Here is a 19,573-nt window from a genome sequence, read left to right on the forward strand (position 1 = left end):
AGCAGACATATTTAGTGAAATGCACATTTTTTTCAATAATAAAGGGGACAATTATTTTTAGTACATGAATTGCTCACTTATTTCCCGTAGTTCTGAACAGATTACTTCACATTTATTTCTTTTCAAATGCCTACAGGAAAATGCAATAATCATGACTCAACTATAAAATGATGTTTTTTTGTCAGCTGTGGTTTAATGGCTGACCATCAATTAGGCTTGGTGTCACAGTACACACCCATCCCCACATCTGAGCTCTGTGTCACAGTGACCCAAAGGACCAGATGTCTTCACTCTTGCATAAGTTGCACTCTGGATGAGCACCTGATACTATCATTTTGTTCAGGGAAGGTGGCCATCCAAATAATTAAATAATTATGTAATTGGTCTTTGTGAATACTGTTTCCTTTAGGAAGTAAATAGGAAAAAGTGAAGAGGGAGGGGAGCTGAGTTTTGGCTGACTTTAGGAGGGAAGAAAAAAGCACATTTTTCCTTGGAGTAGAAATAATCTTCCATCCACAAGCTGCTTAATTACCTCCCCCCTTCATTCTAGAACCTCAGTCTAATTTAAACTTGGTGAATTTTGCAACAAGTCTCATCTAATCAGAATGGTCTCTCTGATTTAAGCTGCCTTACCTCCTGCAATTCAGGTTATTGTAGGCATTTCTCCAGTATCCTAAGAGAGACAAGATTCAACGCATGAGAAAAAGCAGGGTCGGAGGAATGCAGTCTTTAATCCTTCCGCACCCCACAGTAAGAAAAGGTTGAGCAGTCAGAGATTAACTCTCCAAGATTATGTTTTGCTGTTCTTTTGGTGTGGGTCAATTTAGCAGCTACTGTTTAGAATGCACTTGATGCTAAGACTTCCTTATACCACAATGTATTAAAGTATATTTATTTTAAAATTCTAAGCTTTTTGTTTTAGTAAATATGTATGTATTTTGCTAGATGAGTGTTAACACATAATGGAGAATATTGCAGAAGAGTCAGCTAAAAAATTCAGAATAATGAAATACTCTTTACAGTGTTGTTCCTATTCTTGTCCATCCTTCGGAAAGGTACACCCAGCAGTTGCACAGGAAAATTATTTTCTCAGATATAATGCTGTGATCAAAAGCATCCCCTCACAGGCTACACCTCATTGTCTTTGTCAATGAAATTGACATTGAGCTGTAGGGATAAAAATTTCTGTCTCCGATTCTAAGGCTAAACCTGCTACACATTCTTTTTCACCTAGAAGGCTATTGATAGGACTGCCCTGAGCTTCCTTCTCTTCCCTTAGATGTAATTAGGCACATACAATGGAAGAAGCTTAAATTGAGCTTTGATGCACCAGACAACCTTTAAAATCAGCAGCTCCTCATTTTCCTCCAAGGGCTAATTTCATGGAGTAGAAACCGGGCTTATGAGTAAGTTAAATTCACCTGTGAGAAAATGAAGTTGCATTTTTGCATATCTATGTTTTGACTTTAAATTTCCAACCTTCTATACTTGGTAGGGAAGAGAGGCCACAGAAGAAAAGATAGGGGGAAATATGGTTAATTTTTTTGAAAATAAAAAAATAATAATGAGCTAATAAAAGCAGTATGGTCATCTGCATTTTACACTCAGAGATTAAGTAACTTGCTGGTGGTCACACAGCTAACAGGTGGTGGAGCTGGGCTGCAATCCCAGGAAGATGGGCAGCAGACTATCTAGTCAGGATCCACTTACTCTACTGCTTGTGTAAAAGAAACAAGAGATGGATAGGAGATAACCGGATCAACGGTGATTTTAAAAATATGAGGACAACTGACATATTTGGAAACAGAGAGAAAGAAGTTAGAAATGATGGAAAATTGGGAAGGGGGATGGAGAATTAACAGAATAAGGTTCCCAGGAAACAGGAAGAAAAAGAATTAGAAGCAGGTGAGAAGAAAAGCACCTCTTCCCCTGGAACGGGACAGGGAGAAAAGAAACTCGTGAAGACAAAAGGGTTTGGAGTGATGAGAAATCATCATGCAAGGGTTTTTCTTAGAAGGCTTCTAATTTTACAATAAGGAAGGAGAGTGCAATCCTTTGACAGACGGGAAGGGTAGAGGGTGGGACTGAGAGTGACAGAGAGGTAGAGCAGAGAAATGCATTTGGGGCACAGGGAGAAATGAAGTCCTTATGGGAGATGTGTTGGAGAACCGTATTTTTGTGGGTATAAATTGTTATTTTAAAAAATCTGAAATTCAAGTAATTTAACATTTTGAGATTAGGTTAAATGACTGAGTTTTTGTGCGCACGAAGACCAAGCTGATATGCAGTCCACAGGTTTAGACACATCCCAGCTTGCATGAGCTTAATAAGCGGCCATATTAGGGTACCAGAAAGCTTCTACTGGAAGAATAAATTTTATTTTAGTTAGAAGACTTTCGAACATGTAAAATATGAGAGTATCAAAATTGACACAGGTAATTCTAAATCAGAATCTCCATCTATACACAGTGAAACTAAGAAAGAGGAAGACAGATTAGAAAAGCTTTCTTTAAACAAGACCATCTCATGTAAAGATTTCAGTCTCTGATCCCTTCCCCCCAAGTAAAAGTCTTCAAAAAATTATTATATATGTATATATAATTATATAATTACAAGAGATAGCATCATCTGGAGATGAAATAGAAGAAAATGTTTGGATTGACATAACACTGTCTCCTCGACATTCTACTTATAGGTAAAAAAATCAGAATTCTTAACTGAAGCTTAAAATATTTTGCACAAAATAGTTGACACCTCAATGCGTGCTTGCTTGTTGCACTTTGTCTTTTAAGCCTGCATTTTTCGAAGCCGCCCCTCACTCCTGCCCACCTCCAGGGAGGTGAAGAAGGACCCCGACCACAGGAGGTGCCGGGCTGCCTCCACTGTGGTCGGCAGCAAGAAGGCAGATGTCCAGGTGGCTCCCAAGCCCCGCAGAGCACGCAACACACCCCGCCCAGGTGTCCCGACAGTAGAGAATGGGCCCCGAAGCCCCCGCCCCCCTGCTTCCGGTGCGGAGACGCCAGACCACCCACCGTGGCCGGCAGCTTCCGGGACCCGCAGCTGGTGGCCACGCCCAGTCAGGAGAGCAGCCCGGAGCTGGGGCTGAGCCCGGCTGGGAGGAGGGTGGCAGCTCGGAGGAGAAAACCCTGCAGCTGCTGTTGGCCGCCAGCACGCCCCAGCCATGCACAGCCTCGCCCGTTGGAGCCCACCAGGGGCCAGCTGAGAACTGCGGGCCACTATCACTGAGCCCGCTGCGGCGTGGGGCGGCCAGGCCGGATGCCTCCCCCTCAGTGACCGCGCTCTCGCTGCCCGCCGAGGTGGGCTCCCCACGCTCCACAGAGGTGGACGAGCCCCTGTCCGTCTCCCTTGAGCAGGTGCTACCACTACCACCTGCCACCATGAGTGAAGCCGGGCTGAACCTCGCACTCTGCGGCCCGCGAGCGCGGCCCAGGGCCTCCCCGCACGACGTGGCCCTGCGCCTGGCGTCACCCTGTGAGTTTGAGCAGCGGGAGGCCGTGCCCATGGCTCTGGCACACGTGTCCCCTGGCAGCGCCAACGACAGCAGCGCTCGGTCCCAGGAGCTGGCGGGCGCTCCAGGAGTCCAGGAGACATCACCCACGTCTGTCAGCAAGTCCCTGCCCACCCTGTCTTAACTCAGACCCCTTGCCTGCCGCTCCCAGCACCTCGGACTCAGATGAGGACACACTCCTGACCCCTCAAGATCGCCCCATCTCTGCCCACGCAGCCTAGTATCTGCATGGTGGACCCTTAGACGCTGCCTCCCGGCTGAGAGAGCGCCTCGGCCGTGCCCGGAAGCCACCCACCCACCCAAACCCTGGCACTGACACCCCCAAAGCCACTCCAGTGACTGCTGCCAAAATCAAGGGGCTGGCCAGTGGGGACCGGGCCAGGGGCCACTCAGCGCCCGGAGTGAGTCCAGTGACAAAGGAAGTCAGACACCCCTGTCCAGAAAGTCCTCGGTCCTCAAGACGACCACTCGAGGTCCATCCGGTAAGTACCTGGGGGCTGGAGTCCTGCAGCAGGTTCCCTGCTCACGTCCTCCTGTTCTCTCCTTGATCTGTGGTCTCAGCCACACCCACCACCCCTTCTGGGCCTCAGTTTCTCCTATAAAATGGAAGCTCTGGCCTCACTGCTTCAGCATTTGCCATTCCAAGGTGCTGGAGCAGTAACGTCAATGGAAACATAACGTGAGCACATCCATCATGATGAATTTTCCAGCAGCCGTGTTGAGCAAAAAGAAACAGGTGAAATTGATTTTAATAGTATATTTTATGAAACGCATTTGTGTCGAGGTTCCAAAGACCGCCCCCAGGTTCCATGATTGGCGAGGGGTACTGGGTGTGTGGTCATACTCACAGCTAAATTTATTACAACAAAAGGATACTTAGCAGGATCAGCAAAGGAAAAAGGCTTGGGGAGAAGCCCCTGGAGGGAACCAGGCACAAGCTTCTGGAGCCTTCTCTCAGTGGCGTCACATACCACGTGCTTGATTCTCTGACAACAGGAAATGCCCTCTATCAGGGAAGCTCCTTAGAGACTCAGGGCACAGGGTTTCTATTGGGGCTGGTCGTGCAGGCACCCTCTGCCTCACACATATACTGAAAAAGGATTCTTGGATCCAATTCTTGGACACTAGCTGGGTGTCATACAATTTCCCTCAATTCTGACACTATCTACCCAGAGATAGAATCACATTCTACAGGTAAAGGGCTCCGTCCCACGAGCACCCTCCACTTCAGGTGCCAATCATAAGTCCAGGTTGATACCTGTGCTTCTGACTAACTGGCTATAAATCGACGTTCCTATGACCCCCCTCTTTGGGTTTAATTTGCCAGAGCAGCTGACAGACTGAGGAAAACCCATTTACTCACTAGATTACTGATTTATTATAAAAGGATACTAAAGGGTACAAATCAACAACCAGATGAAGAGATACATAGGGCGAGGTCCTGAACAAGAGATCTTATGTCCTCGTGGAACTTGGGGCCCTGAAATGTGGCATGCAGAAGTGTTCTGGTTCCCCGATGTGGAAGCTCTCTGAAAAAGGGCCAAAAAGCTGTCCTTTGGGGCTTTTATGGAGGCTTCATTACATAGTCATGATTGACTAAATCATTGGCCAATGGCAATTGATTCAACCTCAAGCTCCTTTCCTTTCCCCAGAAATCAGGGGGCAGGACTCAAAGTTCCAACCCTCTGATCATGAGGTTGGTTCTCCTGGCAACCGGCCTCATACCCTGGGGTGGGATCCAAAGTCACCTTCATTAACATAAAACCCAGTTGTGATGGAAAGGGCTTGTTATGAAAAACAAGACACCCATTTCACCTTTTTGGCCCTGAAGTGTTTCATGGAGCTGAGGACAAGAGACCAAATATAACAAAAGATGCTCCCATTGCTCTTGCTGATCAGAAAATTCCAAGGGTCTGGGGAACTGTGAGCCAGGAACTGTGGAAGAAGACCAAATACATCTGAGAATGACCAAATATATATATTTCTTTTTTTGTTTTAATTGAAATATAGTTGATTTATAATGTTGTGTTAGTTTCTGGTGTACAGCAAAGTGATTCAGTTACACATATATACATTCTTTTTGATATTCTTTTCTGTTATGTTTTATCACAGGATATTGGACCTACAGTAGGACCTACTGTATAGCACAGGGAACTATATCCAATATCCTGTGATAAAACATAACGGAAAAGAATATCAAAAAGAATGTATATCCATTCTATATTTAATAGATTGCATCTACTAACCCCAAACTCCCAATCCATCCCTCCCCCACCTTCCCTCCCACTTGGCAACCACGAGTCCGTTCTCTATATCTGTGAGTCTGTTTCTATTTCCTAGATAGGTTCATTTGTGTCATAGGTTAGATTCCACATATAAGTGATATCATATGTTATTTGTCTTTTTCTGACTGACTTTACTTAGTATGGTAATCTCTAGGTCCATCCATGTTGCTGTAAATGGCATTATTGCATTCTTTTCTATGGCTGAATAGTATTCCATTGTATATATGCACCATATCTTCTTTATCCATTCATCTGTCGATGGATGATTATGTTATTTCCATGTCTTGACTATTGTAAATAGCGCTGCTATGAACAATGGGTGCATGTATCTTTTTGAATTAGAGTTTTGTCTGGATATATGCCCAGGAGTGGGATTGCTGGATCATGGTAATTCTATTTTTAGTTTTCTGAGGAACCTCCATACTGTTTTCCACAGTGGCTATACCAACTTACATTCCCACCAATGGTGTAGGAGGGTTCCCTTTTTTCTACACCCTCTCCAGCATTTGTTATTTGTAGACTTTTTATTGATGGCCATCCTGACTGGCGTGAGGTGGTACCTCATTGTACTTTTGATTTGCATTTCTCTAATAATTAGCGATGTTGAGCATCTTTTCATGTATCTATTGGCCATCTGTATGTCTTCTTTGGATAAATGTCTATTTAGATCTTCTTCCCATTTTTCAATTGGGTTGTTTGTTTTTTTGTTGTTGAGTTACATGTGCTGTTTGTATCAAATACGTATATTTCTTACAAATCACAAAAAGGCTAAATTTTTAAAAAATAGCTGAAATAATGTTTTGTTTTAAAGTTTGTACTATTTATTATGTTATCTTTATCTTATATTAGTATTTAGCTTGCTAACTTTTGATAATACTTTTTGCATTAATTTAATAATCTAATAGTTAAATCAGAATTAGAATATGTGCTTAATATTTACACACAAAGTTAAATTTTAGACAGCTTTTTATTTAAAATCTATTACATTTTTAAGTTTCATTGGTTTAAAAATATTATAAATTCTAAATACTTTTAAAATAAAATGCTGGTATTGGTATATTATTTCAAAATTATAATGAAGAAATATTGAAATGCTAGTTGATCATCTTGCTGCAGTAATGTAATCAGAGCAATTGGAAAGACTAGCATTAAAATGACTGGTCTTGAGTTTCCGTCTCTACTTGGCTTTAATTAAAGCCAAAAGTATCTAATAAACTGAGGGCAGAGGGAGGGGCTTTAAAGCTGGAATCTAGTTAAAACATGCTATCACCCTCTAGTTGGTGAATCGGCCAAGGGCCAGTTGGAGGAATGAGGAACACTTTGGTAATTTGAAGTGAAAAGTGGTTTGCTACAAAGAATTAGATGCTTTAAAAATTATGGCAAAAGTTGAAGGAATGTACATGAGGCTGCGTCTCTGTGAAAGACTCCTAGAATAAAGTAGCTAAACTAAACTGCCAGTGAAACAGCTGTCCTGACCGTGGAGTCAGGAATTTGGAGGGTCAGGAGGGACCACTAGAACTGGTGAATTCAAGAACAGTCTGCTGTAGTCGCAATCAGGATCAGGAAGCTCCAACTGCCTCTTGACCACAACAAAGTTGGTAACTGGATGCTGGAACATGGATTCCAGTTGCCACCGGTACTACCACACTGCCTTTCAACACCCACAAAGAAAATGACTGGACCCTGCTTTGCCATTGCAGAAAAATCTAAGTCTCCAGTGTCTTTGCTTGCTGGAAACACAGTCCCTGTCTCACTTCTGCTTCCAAATCTTACATGAATGGATCTAAGCGGCAGAAGCAATATCACAACTAGAACTCAGCTGTGGGTGTGGGAAATCTTAATTTTAGTTTTCCACTGTCTATAGTCCAAGAAGACACAACTAACAAGAAATAAAGTTGAGCAAAACAGTCCATCATGCCCACTACAACTGTATGATAAAACTATACCATAATGAGTATGTGTTAAATATTGGTCATCATGACATAGTAAGAAATTACAAAAAGAGACCTATGTCCACTTGTATGATGGATCTAAAGTAATCAAACTCATGGAAGCAGAAAGAAGAATGGTGGTTGCCAGGGCCTGGGGGGAGGGGGAAACAGGAAGTTGTTCAATGGGATAGTTTCAGTCATGCAAGGTGAAAAAGTTCTAGAGATCTGCTATACCACAATGTGCATAGTTAAGACAGTAACGTACACTTAAAAATTGTTTGGAGAGTAAATTTTTGTTGTGTGTTTTTTAGCATAATAAAAAAAATAACAAAATTTAAAAAAAGAAAACAGAAACCTATGTAGTTCAGGGACTTTGTAGTTGCCTCCAATTTCTGGGCATCATGATCTTTATTTATAGTGAATCATACTTGAAATGGTGCATGTCAGCTGTCCTTACCTTAAACTCAAATGTCAAAGGTTTTGGATTTAGCTTGTAGTCATTGTTTTGTAATGTTAAGGATAAAATCACCTAGAAGCAATATCTACATACATAAGACAATATTTGATTATCTCATAGTTAAAAACAATAAATAATTGCTCTAGAATTAAATTAGAAGCCTTTCCCTGGAAGCTCTGGTTGGAAAAACCAAAAATCTCTGTAAATTTCATATCAAGAATTGTTTTAGTGCTTTGTGGGTTTGTTGTTTGGGGTTATGTATTAATTGATTTTTGGAGGAAGAACTGAGATAAGAAATTTTGGTCACTGTATTGTTGATATTTAATAAATATCAAGGAATTGAATTAAGCTAATGTTCATAAAGCTTGCATATATTTCTTAGGATTATTTATTTTCAATTTGTGAATAATTTCTTATTTGTAATTTCCAGATCATATTTTTCTAAATTCTCATTTCCAGTTCCCAATTCCCAAATATGGTGGTGGCATCTTTGGAAGAGTCAAATGGAAACAACGTGACCCACTGCCTATATTCAGAATTGGTATTTTCCCAGTCATCAAAGAATATGGAATTCCATTGCATTGTCTCATTCAGTCCAAGTTTCTGCTTTTTCCAGGGATATGTTTAATAGCTTTTAAAGAGGAAGTTTATCTTCCTACCCCTCTCTGGGATAGAAGTTCTTAGCATATTACAAGGAGAAACAATTCCCTGACTGTTCCCTGACCTCACCCCCTCAAAGCTGAGTTTCTAAACAAAAGACATGTTAGTATGGAGATACAGATTTTGCACATGTTTCTTACCACAGTAACATTGACTGCAAAGGTCAAGATTAGGATGATCTCTTTAAACCCACTGGATTCCCTCACCCTCATGTCTGTTTTATTCTTCTTTATAGATAGTTTGACAATTCCAGAGCTGAATCAGACAAAACAGAGACTCTGTCTGGATCACAGGCTACCACCCCTTGGAAGGAAAATGAAAAATTCAGTTCATTGTATGGTATCCAGATATCTGGATGTTTGAAATGGGGAAGACAACACATCTGGATGATGTGCTCTGTGCCAGGACCATGGGTGGCAGGAGAAGTAGGGAGAAAGAGAAGAACCAGGACTACTGAGATCTGAGGGGAAACCAGGGAAGGAGGAACAGGGGAGAGGGTGCAGGCCAGACCACACACAGGAAGTTCCCAGGATGTGGAGGTCAAGGGCATATGACAGGGCTGAAGTCAGAGCAAGACCAGTGTGTTCAGGCTATTGTTAGATTTTGGCTTTGTTGACATGAAGGCTAGATACCTCTAATGTTATCAAGAATTTGCCAAGGGTTTTCAAACTTGTAAACAAATGAAAACTCAAGAAATGAATTTCATCAGCTCTGTCCTGTATGACTTAAGATTCTTCATAGTTTCCATAGCTCAAAGGTCAGTTTTTTGCCCAGAGTCACCTTTGTGACATTAAGAAGGTCCAAAGGCATCTAGATACTACAAAGAGTGATAGTCATACTAGTAGAGGTCTAATCTTTATTTTTAAATTAAAAATCTCCTTGGAGGAGTGGCAAATTTAGTCACTAACAGTTTAGTTTCACATTAGAATAATGATGGCCTCATAGAATAGGTTAGGAAATATTTTCTTTTCTTCTGCTTTCTGGAAGAGATTGTGGAGAATTAATGCTATTTCTTCCTTAAAATTTTGGTAGAATTTGTCAGTGAGACCATCTGGGTCTGATGTTTTCTTTTTCTGGAATTTTATTAATTATTGATTCAATTCCTTTAACAGATATAGGCCTAATCAGATAGTCTATTTCTCCTTGTGTGAATTTGGTAATTTGTGTCTTTCGAGGAACTGGTCCATTTCACTTGTTATCAAATTTGTATCATAGAGTTGTTCACAGTATTCCTTTACTATCTTTTAAAAAAAACCTTATTGTGGAATAATTGACAAATATAATCATGTTTATTTAAAGTGCATATTATCCATGAATGTCCATGAAATTAGTAGTGATGACCCCACTCTAATTTCTGATATTGGCATTTGCATTCTGTGTTCTCTTTTTCTTGGTTAACCTGTCTACAGGTTTATCATTTTTATTGATTGTTTTTCAAAAAACAGCTTTTGGTTTTATTGATTTTCTGTTGCTTTCCTGTTTTGAATTTCATTGATTTCTATTCTTATTTTTATGATTTCTTTTCTTCTGCTTCTCTAAGATTAAATTTTCTTCTTTTTCTAGTTTCTGAAGGTGAAAACTTAGATTATTCATTTTAAATCTTTCATCTTTCCTAATGCGTGTATCCAGTATTATCAGTTTGCGTCTAAGCACTGTTTCCACTGCATCCTACAATTTTGATAGGTTGTATTTTAATTTTCATTTGCTTAAAATATTTTTTTAATTTTTAAAAAAATTTTTGGCTGTGTTGGGTCTTCATTGCTGTGCATGGGCTTTCTCTTTCTCTTTCACACCCATCTGCCTCTAGACTCATAATTAGAAGAAGTTCCAGAATGTTCCAAGGGATTCACATTAAAAGAATGATAACATTTTGCCAGCTTATATTGGAAAAAAAAAGAACTAGAGAATATGTATAGAACTGGCTTTTCAATGGGTACCCCAAGAAGGACTGAATATAATGGACCCTCTTGTTCAGTAGTATTGATGAGATCCCAAAAGGCCAAGGCAGAGGCCATATAGCAGTGTTTAGTTTTAGATATATTTTCAGTTGGGGCTACAGTGACAATCAGTTTCAGCTTGCAAAGTTTCTTAGCAATAGCTAATTTTTTACAAAGTCTTTGAGTGTAAAATATATTGGAAGCTTATCTTATAATTAGTGAAACCCTAAGACTAGGGAGAAAAGACTGGTTCAAATCTGCACAAAAGACAGTCGTATTCTCTCATCCAGTTTCCAGACGTGAGGCAGTTCAAAGACCCAGGCCTACCTAAATGAAGGGAAAGTTAGGTATCTTTGAAGAAGGCCCCTAGGACACTGTAATAAGTAAATACTGTAATCCTCTTCAAATCCTTTCCCAGAGGGATCTGAATCTATCTACCAGGATGGCTATGTACTTGAGGAAAGGGAAATACCCAGACTTTTAGAGTCTGGGTATTAGACTCTAATTAGACTCTATTTAGAACATCATAAATCAATATTTCTGAATTGCTATTCCCTGATGATGTCAAATATCATTTTAATCCAACTAAAAGTGTATGGAGTTTTGGTTTTACTACATGTCACAGTGGGTTTAATAGGTCCGTGGACCCATGTTGTTGTGATTTCACAGCTCTCAAATACAAGTTGAAATGACATTTTTGGCAATAGATAGAATCCCCACCATGGACTCATGAACTGTGGATTGAGGGCTATTATTGTAGGCAGGACCAAGTGGAAGCCCTTGAAACTTCTCATCCCTACAAAAATACAAACTGAAAGCAATATCTCATTCATGGGAGGAATCACAGAGATTAATGTCACTATCAAAAATTTTTTAAATTCATAAGTATTCATCCTTGTCATCGACCTAATTAATATTGTCTTTTGTGAAAAATATAGGTGGATCTTGGAGAATGTAGGTTTTTGTTTAGTAATTAGGTTATAAATAATTATAATTATAAATTATAAATATAAGTTGTGGAGCAAAACAATATAACTTTTTGCACATGGTATATAGTTATTGATCTGGCAATTTTTTTTCTTTTCTATACAATTTACAAAGAACATTTTGCTTCTATCTGGCAAGAACAAAAATACATCTTCACTTAGGACTTTGTTAATTGTTCGTTCTCTTGATCATAATCTAGTCTACAGAGACCTTGATTATCTCAACATTCTTTGGAACATAGTGAAGATCCATTGAATAGATCATAACAAGCTGATCGATCCTGGTGATCAGGAAGCAGTGACTTAAGAAAGTGGTTCACAAAGTGTGACCTTGGGCCAGCAGTATCAACACCACCTGGGGATGTTATAAAAATTCTTCAGCCACAGACCCACCCCAAACATACTGAATCAGTAGGTGGATCAATCTGTGTTTTAACAAGCCCTAAGGGTAGTTCTGATGAGTGCTAAAGTTTGAGAATCACAGCCTTTGAAAATCACATGTGTGTGAGAAGGTAGGGGATAAGCCACATAAAAACTCAAGAGTCTGGCACCTTGGTGGAGTTGAGGAGTCTAATCTTCTGGGGCATCTTTTACATAATAAAAAAGACAAGTTGCTGCATCTTGCACTATTCACCACTATGAAAGAGGTGCAATGCTTTGTGTTAATCTTTGCATTGTTGAGGTAAATAATACCACATTGCAGTGTGCTGTTTTGAGTATTTACTGAGTAACTTTGCAAGGCTACCAAAATAGTGGCGCTCAAGGCTCTTCCACTTGGGTTTTATGACAGAAGATTCAATGGCTGTCCAAATGTCTATCACAGATTGGGATGCTCTATGGAGGTTCTGACATGCTCCAGTAGGGACTTCTAGGGCAGATCCTGAGGGTTTATGGGGAAAGCTATGCCACCTTCTACAAACAACCACCATCTCTAAAAACGGTTCCCGATTTTCTTTTGAGCCCGGGTAAAAACCAATACTTGATCCTTGAGTATCTGAACTGCCCACTATAAACTGGGTATTATCTGATTCACCAGGCTCTAAACAGGGGTATATAAGGCAGCACTCTTCTGTCATTAATTAGAAGCAGGGTATATGAGATTAGCCTTGATAAGATCCTAAAAATACAAGTAAATTGCATGACCAGTGGCTCAGACTTGTATAACTCCTATTTCTGCTTTATTGCTATCTTCCCTCAATCCACACCTAACATTTCATGGAGTTTGGAGCAAAGCCATGGCCTCTTCTGCAAGCAAGTGCTGTCCCTTTGAGAAACAGCTCCTGACTTGCTTCCTCTGGTCAACTGGTAGAAGAAGAAAAACTGAGACCTGGTTTACAGATGGTTCTGCATGATGTCTTGGTAGAAGATTGGTAAGGCAAAAGGAAGGAGGAAGCCATTTCCCCCCCCCCCCCCCCCACTGCTTTTGGAGGCATTTTGGACAGGAGGAGCAATGGGAGAGCCAGATCCTCAGTGCTGATCTAAGTACCTGGATTCTCACTAAGTGGTGGCAGAGCAGTTCTGACAGCAGAAGTAGCGGTGATTTTTGCAGCAGCAGTGAGATTGTGTGTGGGCTCCTTAATGGAGTGTGGACTCCTGGGTTCCTGTTCAGTTATAACAGTGGCAGAAGGTGGCAGCAGTGGTGATAGCAGCTTTCCTATCGCAGCACAGTCGACCTCTGTCCCTTTTACATTTACAACCCTTTTTAAGTCATTGTAATCAACTCCCTGCATTAAAGCCCTCTCTGTTTGAAATCTCTAGAATGGTTTGTTTTCCTGATGGACATTGAACGATATACCCACAAATGTTCTTTCATCTCATTCTTATAGCAATATGGAGAAAGACATTATTATGCTCATTTTACAATAAGGAAACAGACACTTAAGAGATATTAAGCAACTTGCCCATTATTCTCTCACTAGAGCCTAGTGAGAGAATAATGATGAAACAGTAGTCTGAAGCTGGTTCTTTTATGATGAGTTTGAAACCATAATGCAGCATGTTCTTTGTGGTCTGTAATACCTGGAGAATAGGAGCTGCTGGTAGCGTTACAACAGTTTTTCTGTCATAGCATGCCAGGTACAGTGCACTCCTTAAGGCTTTGTTAACCCTCCTTTAAAAAATACCTTAAAAGTAGCCTTACAAAGAAAAAACTAGGTTTTATTATTTAGTAATGCCCATAAGTAAACCTGAAGAATTATGCCCTTGAGTTTGCCATATGTTATAGCATTAGCCCTAGACTTCTAGACTTGTGTGTATAGTGAAGAGCAGCTTCCTTCCATCTCATACTTTATTTTCTTTGTGTGTGTGATTCCAAGACTCTGAGGAATGGAGAGAATTAGAGCTGATCTTCAACTCCTAAGATATTTAATATAGGAGTAAATATAAGAAAATATATAAGGAATAGTGGGTTAGACAGTAAACTAGATTCTCTGTTTTTCCTTTTCTCCCGCTTCCATTAATAGCACCAAGTAAGATTATGGTTGCTATGTTTACACAGTTGGTGCTAAATATATGCTGAATAACTTACTGACTGTGAGTTAGAAGTCCAGCTCTGTAAAATTTCCAGTATTTCTGGTTTGTTTGTTTTTTTTTTGGACCTACTAAGAAGTTGCATTCTGCACAAATCATACTGTTCCACCTACCCTAGGGGCTGCCTGTCACTGATGATTACATTGATGTTTATGTTATTCCCTCTTTGAGAAGGATCAGGCTCTAATATCATGTAAAAATACATTCATATGAAAAGTCCTGGAAATTGGTAGTTAACATAGATTACTGGTATTTCTCTGAGACCAGGAAGAACAGACTTTCCTTGAGTTCATGAGGAGTTTGTGACAAAGCCTGGCACAGATTCGATCCTCTAAACCCATGCTCTGAAGTATCTCCTCTATAAAGGAGGATAATATAAGCAGGATGTGTATCTTTAGACTATAATTCCTCCAGTGTTACCAGAATGTCTGGGTAGTGGTACTATGGGTGCCTTTATTCCTTGGAAATTTCCAGTAAATATTCATTAGTTATAAAATTGTTTTCAAAATAAACAACAATATAAAAACACAAAAGCTTTCATACAAAAAGATATTCTCAAACTGACAAAGCTTAGGACATTTCTCATCTGTCCAGTGGCTCCTGGTTATCCCCTGAAAGATAGTGGTATTCCAGGAACTGAACAAGCTTATTGACTTGAAATAAAACATGATGTTCTTTCCCAGAATTATAGCAAAATGAATCAATCCAGAGTATTGTTTATTTGGTATCTGATTTTCTTAAATCTTTGAGACCTGCTACTACTTGTCTGCTGCTAGCAGAGGGCAAAAGGAATGACTAACACAAAAATATTAAAGTAAAAGCTTGAAAATGTGATTTCTCCAAACATTTTATTGTGTTAGTCTGCTCAGGCTATCATAATAAAATACCACAAACTGGGTGGCTTAAACAACAGAAATTCATTTTCTCTCAATGATGGAGGCTGAAAAATCCAAAATCAAGATTCCAGCAGGGTTCAGTTTATGATAAGAGCTGTCTTTCTGTCTTGAGGATGGCTGCTTTGTCCTCACATGGCCGTTCCTTTGAACTCTCTGATGCCTCTTCTTCAGAGGACACTAACCCCATCGGATCAGGACTCCACACTTATGACCCCATGTAACCTTAATTACTTCCTCAGAGGCCTCGCCTTCAAATGCAGCCACACTGGGGGTTAGACCTTCAACATATGAATTTTGAAGGCACACAAACATCCAACCCATAACATATATCTACTGTCAGTCCTACTGACAGGAACAGATCTACACACAGAATGCAAATATATTTTCTGAGAGTAAAATTTTTCTTACTTCAAGTGACATCCTTTGTTTACGTCACTATTTTATGATGTTCTAAGACAAATACCATCATTTTCAGGGTTTGGGTCTCCTCAACATATTTAAAAGACATCAGAAGGGTAAATTTCAAATTCCTTGGTGGTTATAACCAATTATGTTGTTGCCTCTTTGAAGATGCTCAGAGCACTAATAAAATGCATTTGTTCTAATATTTATTTCATGGGTTCCATAAAAATTCATACACGGTCTGTATCCCATTTTTCCTATGAAAGCAGCAAAGTGTTGACTTTGGAGTCTAATTTATTTACTCCAAATAAATTTTACTTATAATATAAATTTACTCTAAAAAATTTATCCAAAGTAAAATTGGATAAATTACTTATCATCTCTGTGCCTTATTGACACAGTGGGGCTAATAATAGTCTTACACCAGAAAGTAGTTATGAGAGTTAAATGAGATACTCCATGTTCAACCCTTAATAAAAGACCAGGCCCTCTTTATCACCAATATAAAAGACACAGATATAAGATACAGTTGAAGCCATTTGCATGAATTAAAATATTCTTTTTTAATAAGAAAGTTTAAAAATGGTATAAGGCTTAGTGAAGTCACATTGCCAAATTCATATTCTGATGCTCTAGTGTGCATTTCACTCCAGTTAGCTGCTTTCCCCCTATCCACGGGATTTCAAATTTAAGAAGAGAAGTATCTGTTCCTAATTTACCTAGCTTTGACCTTTTACCTAGACCTTTCTCTGTACTGGCCAAGGAATAAAAAGATCAAAGTACTGTTGTCAATTTATTTGTGACTCTAAATCCACAGTGTCCCCCAGGCCTACTCTATCCTTCCCTCTTCACAGGGTTTCCTATTTAGGCAAAGTCACAACATTCATCACACTCACCACTGATTTCCAGGACAAGTCAGGACTTTCTCACTAGATGATCTGAATTCCATGGCCAGGATGTTGCTGCTTTTTAGATGATGGCTAAATCAGCTGCTGGCTTGCTCCTCTGTAACAACTGTAGTGTTTTCAGTTTTAACATTTTATCCTTGACAAATTGATTCTTTCCTCTGCTACTAAAAGTGAAAAATCATAAGCTACTAAAATAAAGAGTGCCCAGTCAAAATGCCATTCCGTCAAGGACGTTAAATTTTAGGTTTGCTTTGCTAATGAGATGAAACATATGATTGAATAGGAATAATTAATAATAATTATAATTCAATTATCAATTGATATTATTCAATTGATAATTGATAATTATTATAATTATTATTATAATTATTATATTATTATTTAATTATAAATTTAAAATAACATATGAAGTCCTTACTTTCCTAGAGGTTACATTCTATTAAATGAAATGAAAAAAAATTCTTTATTTGATCAATTATTCATATTTTTATGGTTGTTTTGGATCTATATAAATGCAACTATTAGATATTGATGGTCTATGAAAAGTAGAAATAAATGCTTATGTCTTTGTGACCCAAAACTGATAGTAAGTTAAATTGGTTTAGATATTCATGGGGTATCATCTCAAATTAATTTCTAGCCTCTGGTCAAAATCGAGGTTACAATGAAAGTTTACATTTCTGCTTAGCCTTAAGGTAAGTGATATAAAATAATGCACCTTAGGCTAGGTGAATAAATATTACCGTTATGGTCATTGATGTTTCCCTCAAAATTCATATGTTGAAATCCTAACCCCTAGTACCTCAGAATGTAACTGTATTTAGATATAAGGCAATTTAATTAAAATGAGGTCAATAGGATAGGTCAATCCCTATCCAAAATGACTGGTGTCCTTATAAGAGATTAGAAGGCATACAAGTACAAAGGGAAGACCATGTGAAGACACAGGGAAAAGATGGCCCTTTACAAGCCAAGGAGAGAGATCTCAGAAGAAACCAACCTTGCCAACACCTTGATCTTGGACTTCTAGTCTCCAGGTCTGTGAGAAAATAAAATTCTGTTGTTTGTGCCACCCAGTCTATGGTACTTTCTTATGGCAACCCAAGAAAATTAATATAATTACTTATATAAATAAGGGAAAATTGTTTTAATCAGTCAAAATACATGAGGCTATGCTTTGGTAATAACCTCCAATTCTCAGTGTCTTAGAAAAAATTTGTTTCTAGCTCATGTTGTATGCCCATTTACAGTCAGTAGGGGGCTCTCCTCCTAGTTGTTCTCAGAGAGGAGCTGGAGTCTCCACATGTGGAACACTGCTGATCACTGTGATAATGTGAAGGAAAGGGAAAATTGTTTTTGGTTTCAAAGACTTCCACTGGGAAGTAGCACATGTCGCCTCTACTCATATTCCGCTTCAAGGAGGGTGGGGAGGGAGTGTAACCCCTACCGTATACCTGGATGGAAGACAACCTGAAATATAAGTGAACAGTACCAATGACTACTATGATACTGAACATATTCTCTATTTCACTTAAGATTTTCAGTGCTCAGTAAAAAAAAAAAACAAAAAACAAAAAAAACACTTGAAGTTCAAAGGAAAAAAACTACCAAGACAGTTGAGATAGGAATTGCCACAATTATCCTGACAAGCCCAATTGTAGTATCTAGTTTTTAGATCTCAGTGATAACCCTTTTTTTCCAATTCTAGTTTACCATGTTATTAACAGTAAGAAAGTATGGAAACAGAGGGAAAATTTGAAGAGGGGGAGAATAAGAAGAGTCTAAAATTTATTGGGAGACAAACACTTAATGAATATGTTACATGTGCCAATCACATTATAAATTAGTGGTCATTTAATTCATAATGTCACCCAATAAAGAGTAGGATCATCATATAAATGAAAAAAATCTAAAGCTAAAAACGCATTAACTTGCCCCAGGGATAAGAGTTTAACTCCATACAGATCCAAAGCCCTTGCTCTATTCTTTCCACCATGGTTTTTTTAATCTTTAGTTGTGACTCATTGGTTGTAAAATTGTGGCTGGTGTTTTTTTGTTGTTTTTGTTTTTTTAATTTAATGAGTAGAATAGAAAGTATCAGTGATTCACAAATGATAAGGATATTTCTTGAAACTTTTACTTCTTTGGAACACATATAACCCTTACTGTGTTCATTTGAAATATGCTGCTTTATTCCAAACTGAAGAAAGAATTCCTGCATCAACCAAGTATGATGACCTCATTTTCTCTCTCTTCTCCATCACATGAAAGCACTTTGCTCCTTCAAACTGTCCTGGCTGAGCTCATAATCAAGAATATGAAGATTTCATTATAAGAGATCATGCAAGTTTTGATAGAATAAATACCCCATAGAAAACATTCTCATTATTTATAGCCTGGAGTTTTGAGAAGTACTTTTGGTCAAAAAACATAAAATCAGTGTGGAAACATCAATTTTTGTTGCTCTGAGTTCTCTAAGTATAAGTTTGGCTTGTTGGGCTTGATTCTTCTCCGTTGAGTCTAGAGTACGCATCTACACACAAAATCATTACCTATAGAAAAGATATACAGTGGATGTTTAATAAATATTTATTGAATGACATACAGCACTGGAGTGTAAAATGGCTTTAACCTATTTATCAAAAATCAAGATAACGTCCATTTAAGTATTCAGGAGATGTGACTGTGTGCTGTATGCTCACTAAATTCATGTTTTCTTCTTCCTGGGAACACAGCTAGCATGTATTTCCTAGGCTCCCTTGCAATTATATGTGGCTATATGACTGAGTTCTAGTCAATAAAATGTAAGTAGAAGTGATAGGTTCAACTCCCAGGCTTGGTCCGTAAAAACCTTCTATATGTGTTCACTCATATTCTTTCCTCTCTCCACCTAGCTGATATGGAGATGATCCCAGCATGGCCTTGAAAACCATGTGTTGATGATAGCAGAGGCTTGTCAGTCTGGTTAACCCAATAGCTGTGTGAAAAAGGACAATCCCACCGAGGTGTTTACCAGGCAGGTTCTTTTATGTGAGCATAAGTTTTTTAAAAAC

General features: G+C 39.0%; 1 pseudogene; it reads left to right on the forward strand.

Annotated features, from left to right (window-relative positions):
- LOC118880684 overlaps nt 1–5,491 on the forward strand; it is a 56,452-nt pseudogene extending 50,961 nt beyond the window's left edge.
- Nucleotides 5,492–19,573: the final 14,082 nt, after the last annotated feature.

The sequence above is a fragment of the Balaenoptera musculus genome, chromosome 1, assembly GCF_009873245.2.
Source record: "Balaenoptera musculus isolate JJ_BM4_2016_0621 chromosome 1, mBalMus1.pri.v3, whole genome shotgun sequence".
In the NCBI taxonomy this organism is placed as follows: Eukaryota; Metazoa; Chordata; class Mammalia; order Artiodactyla; family Balaenopteridae; genus Balaenoptera; species Balaenoptera musculus.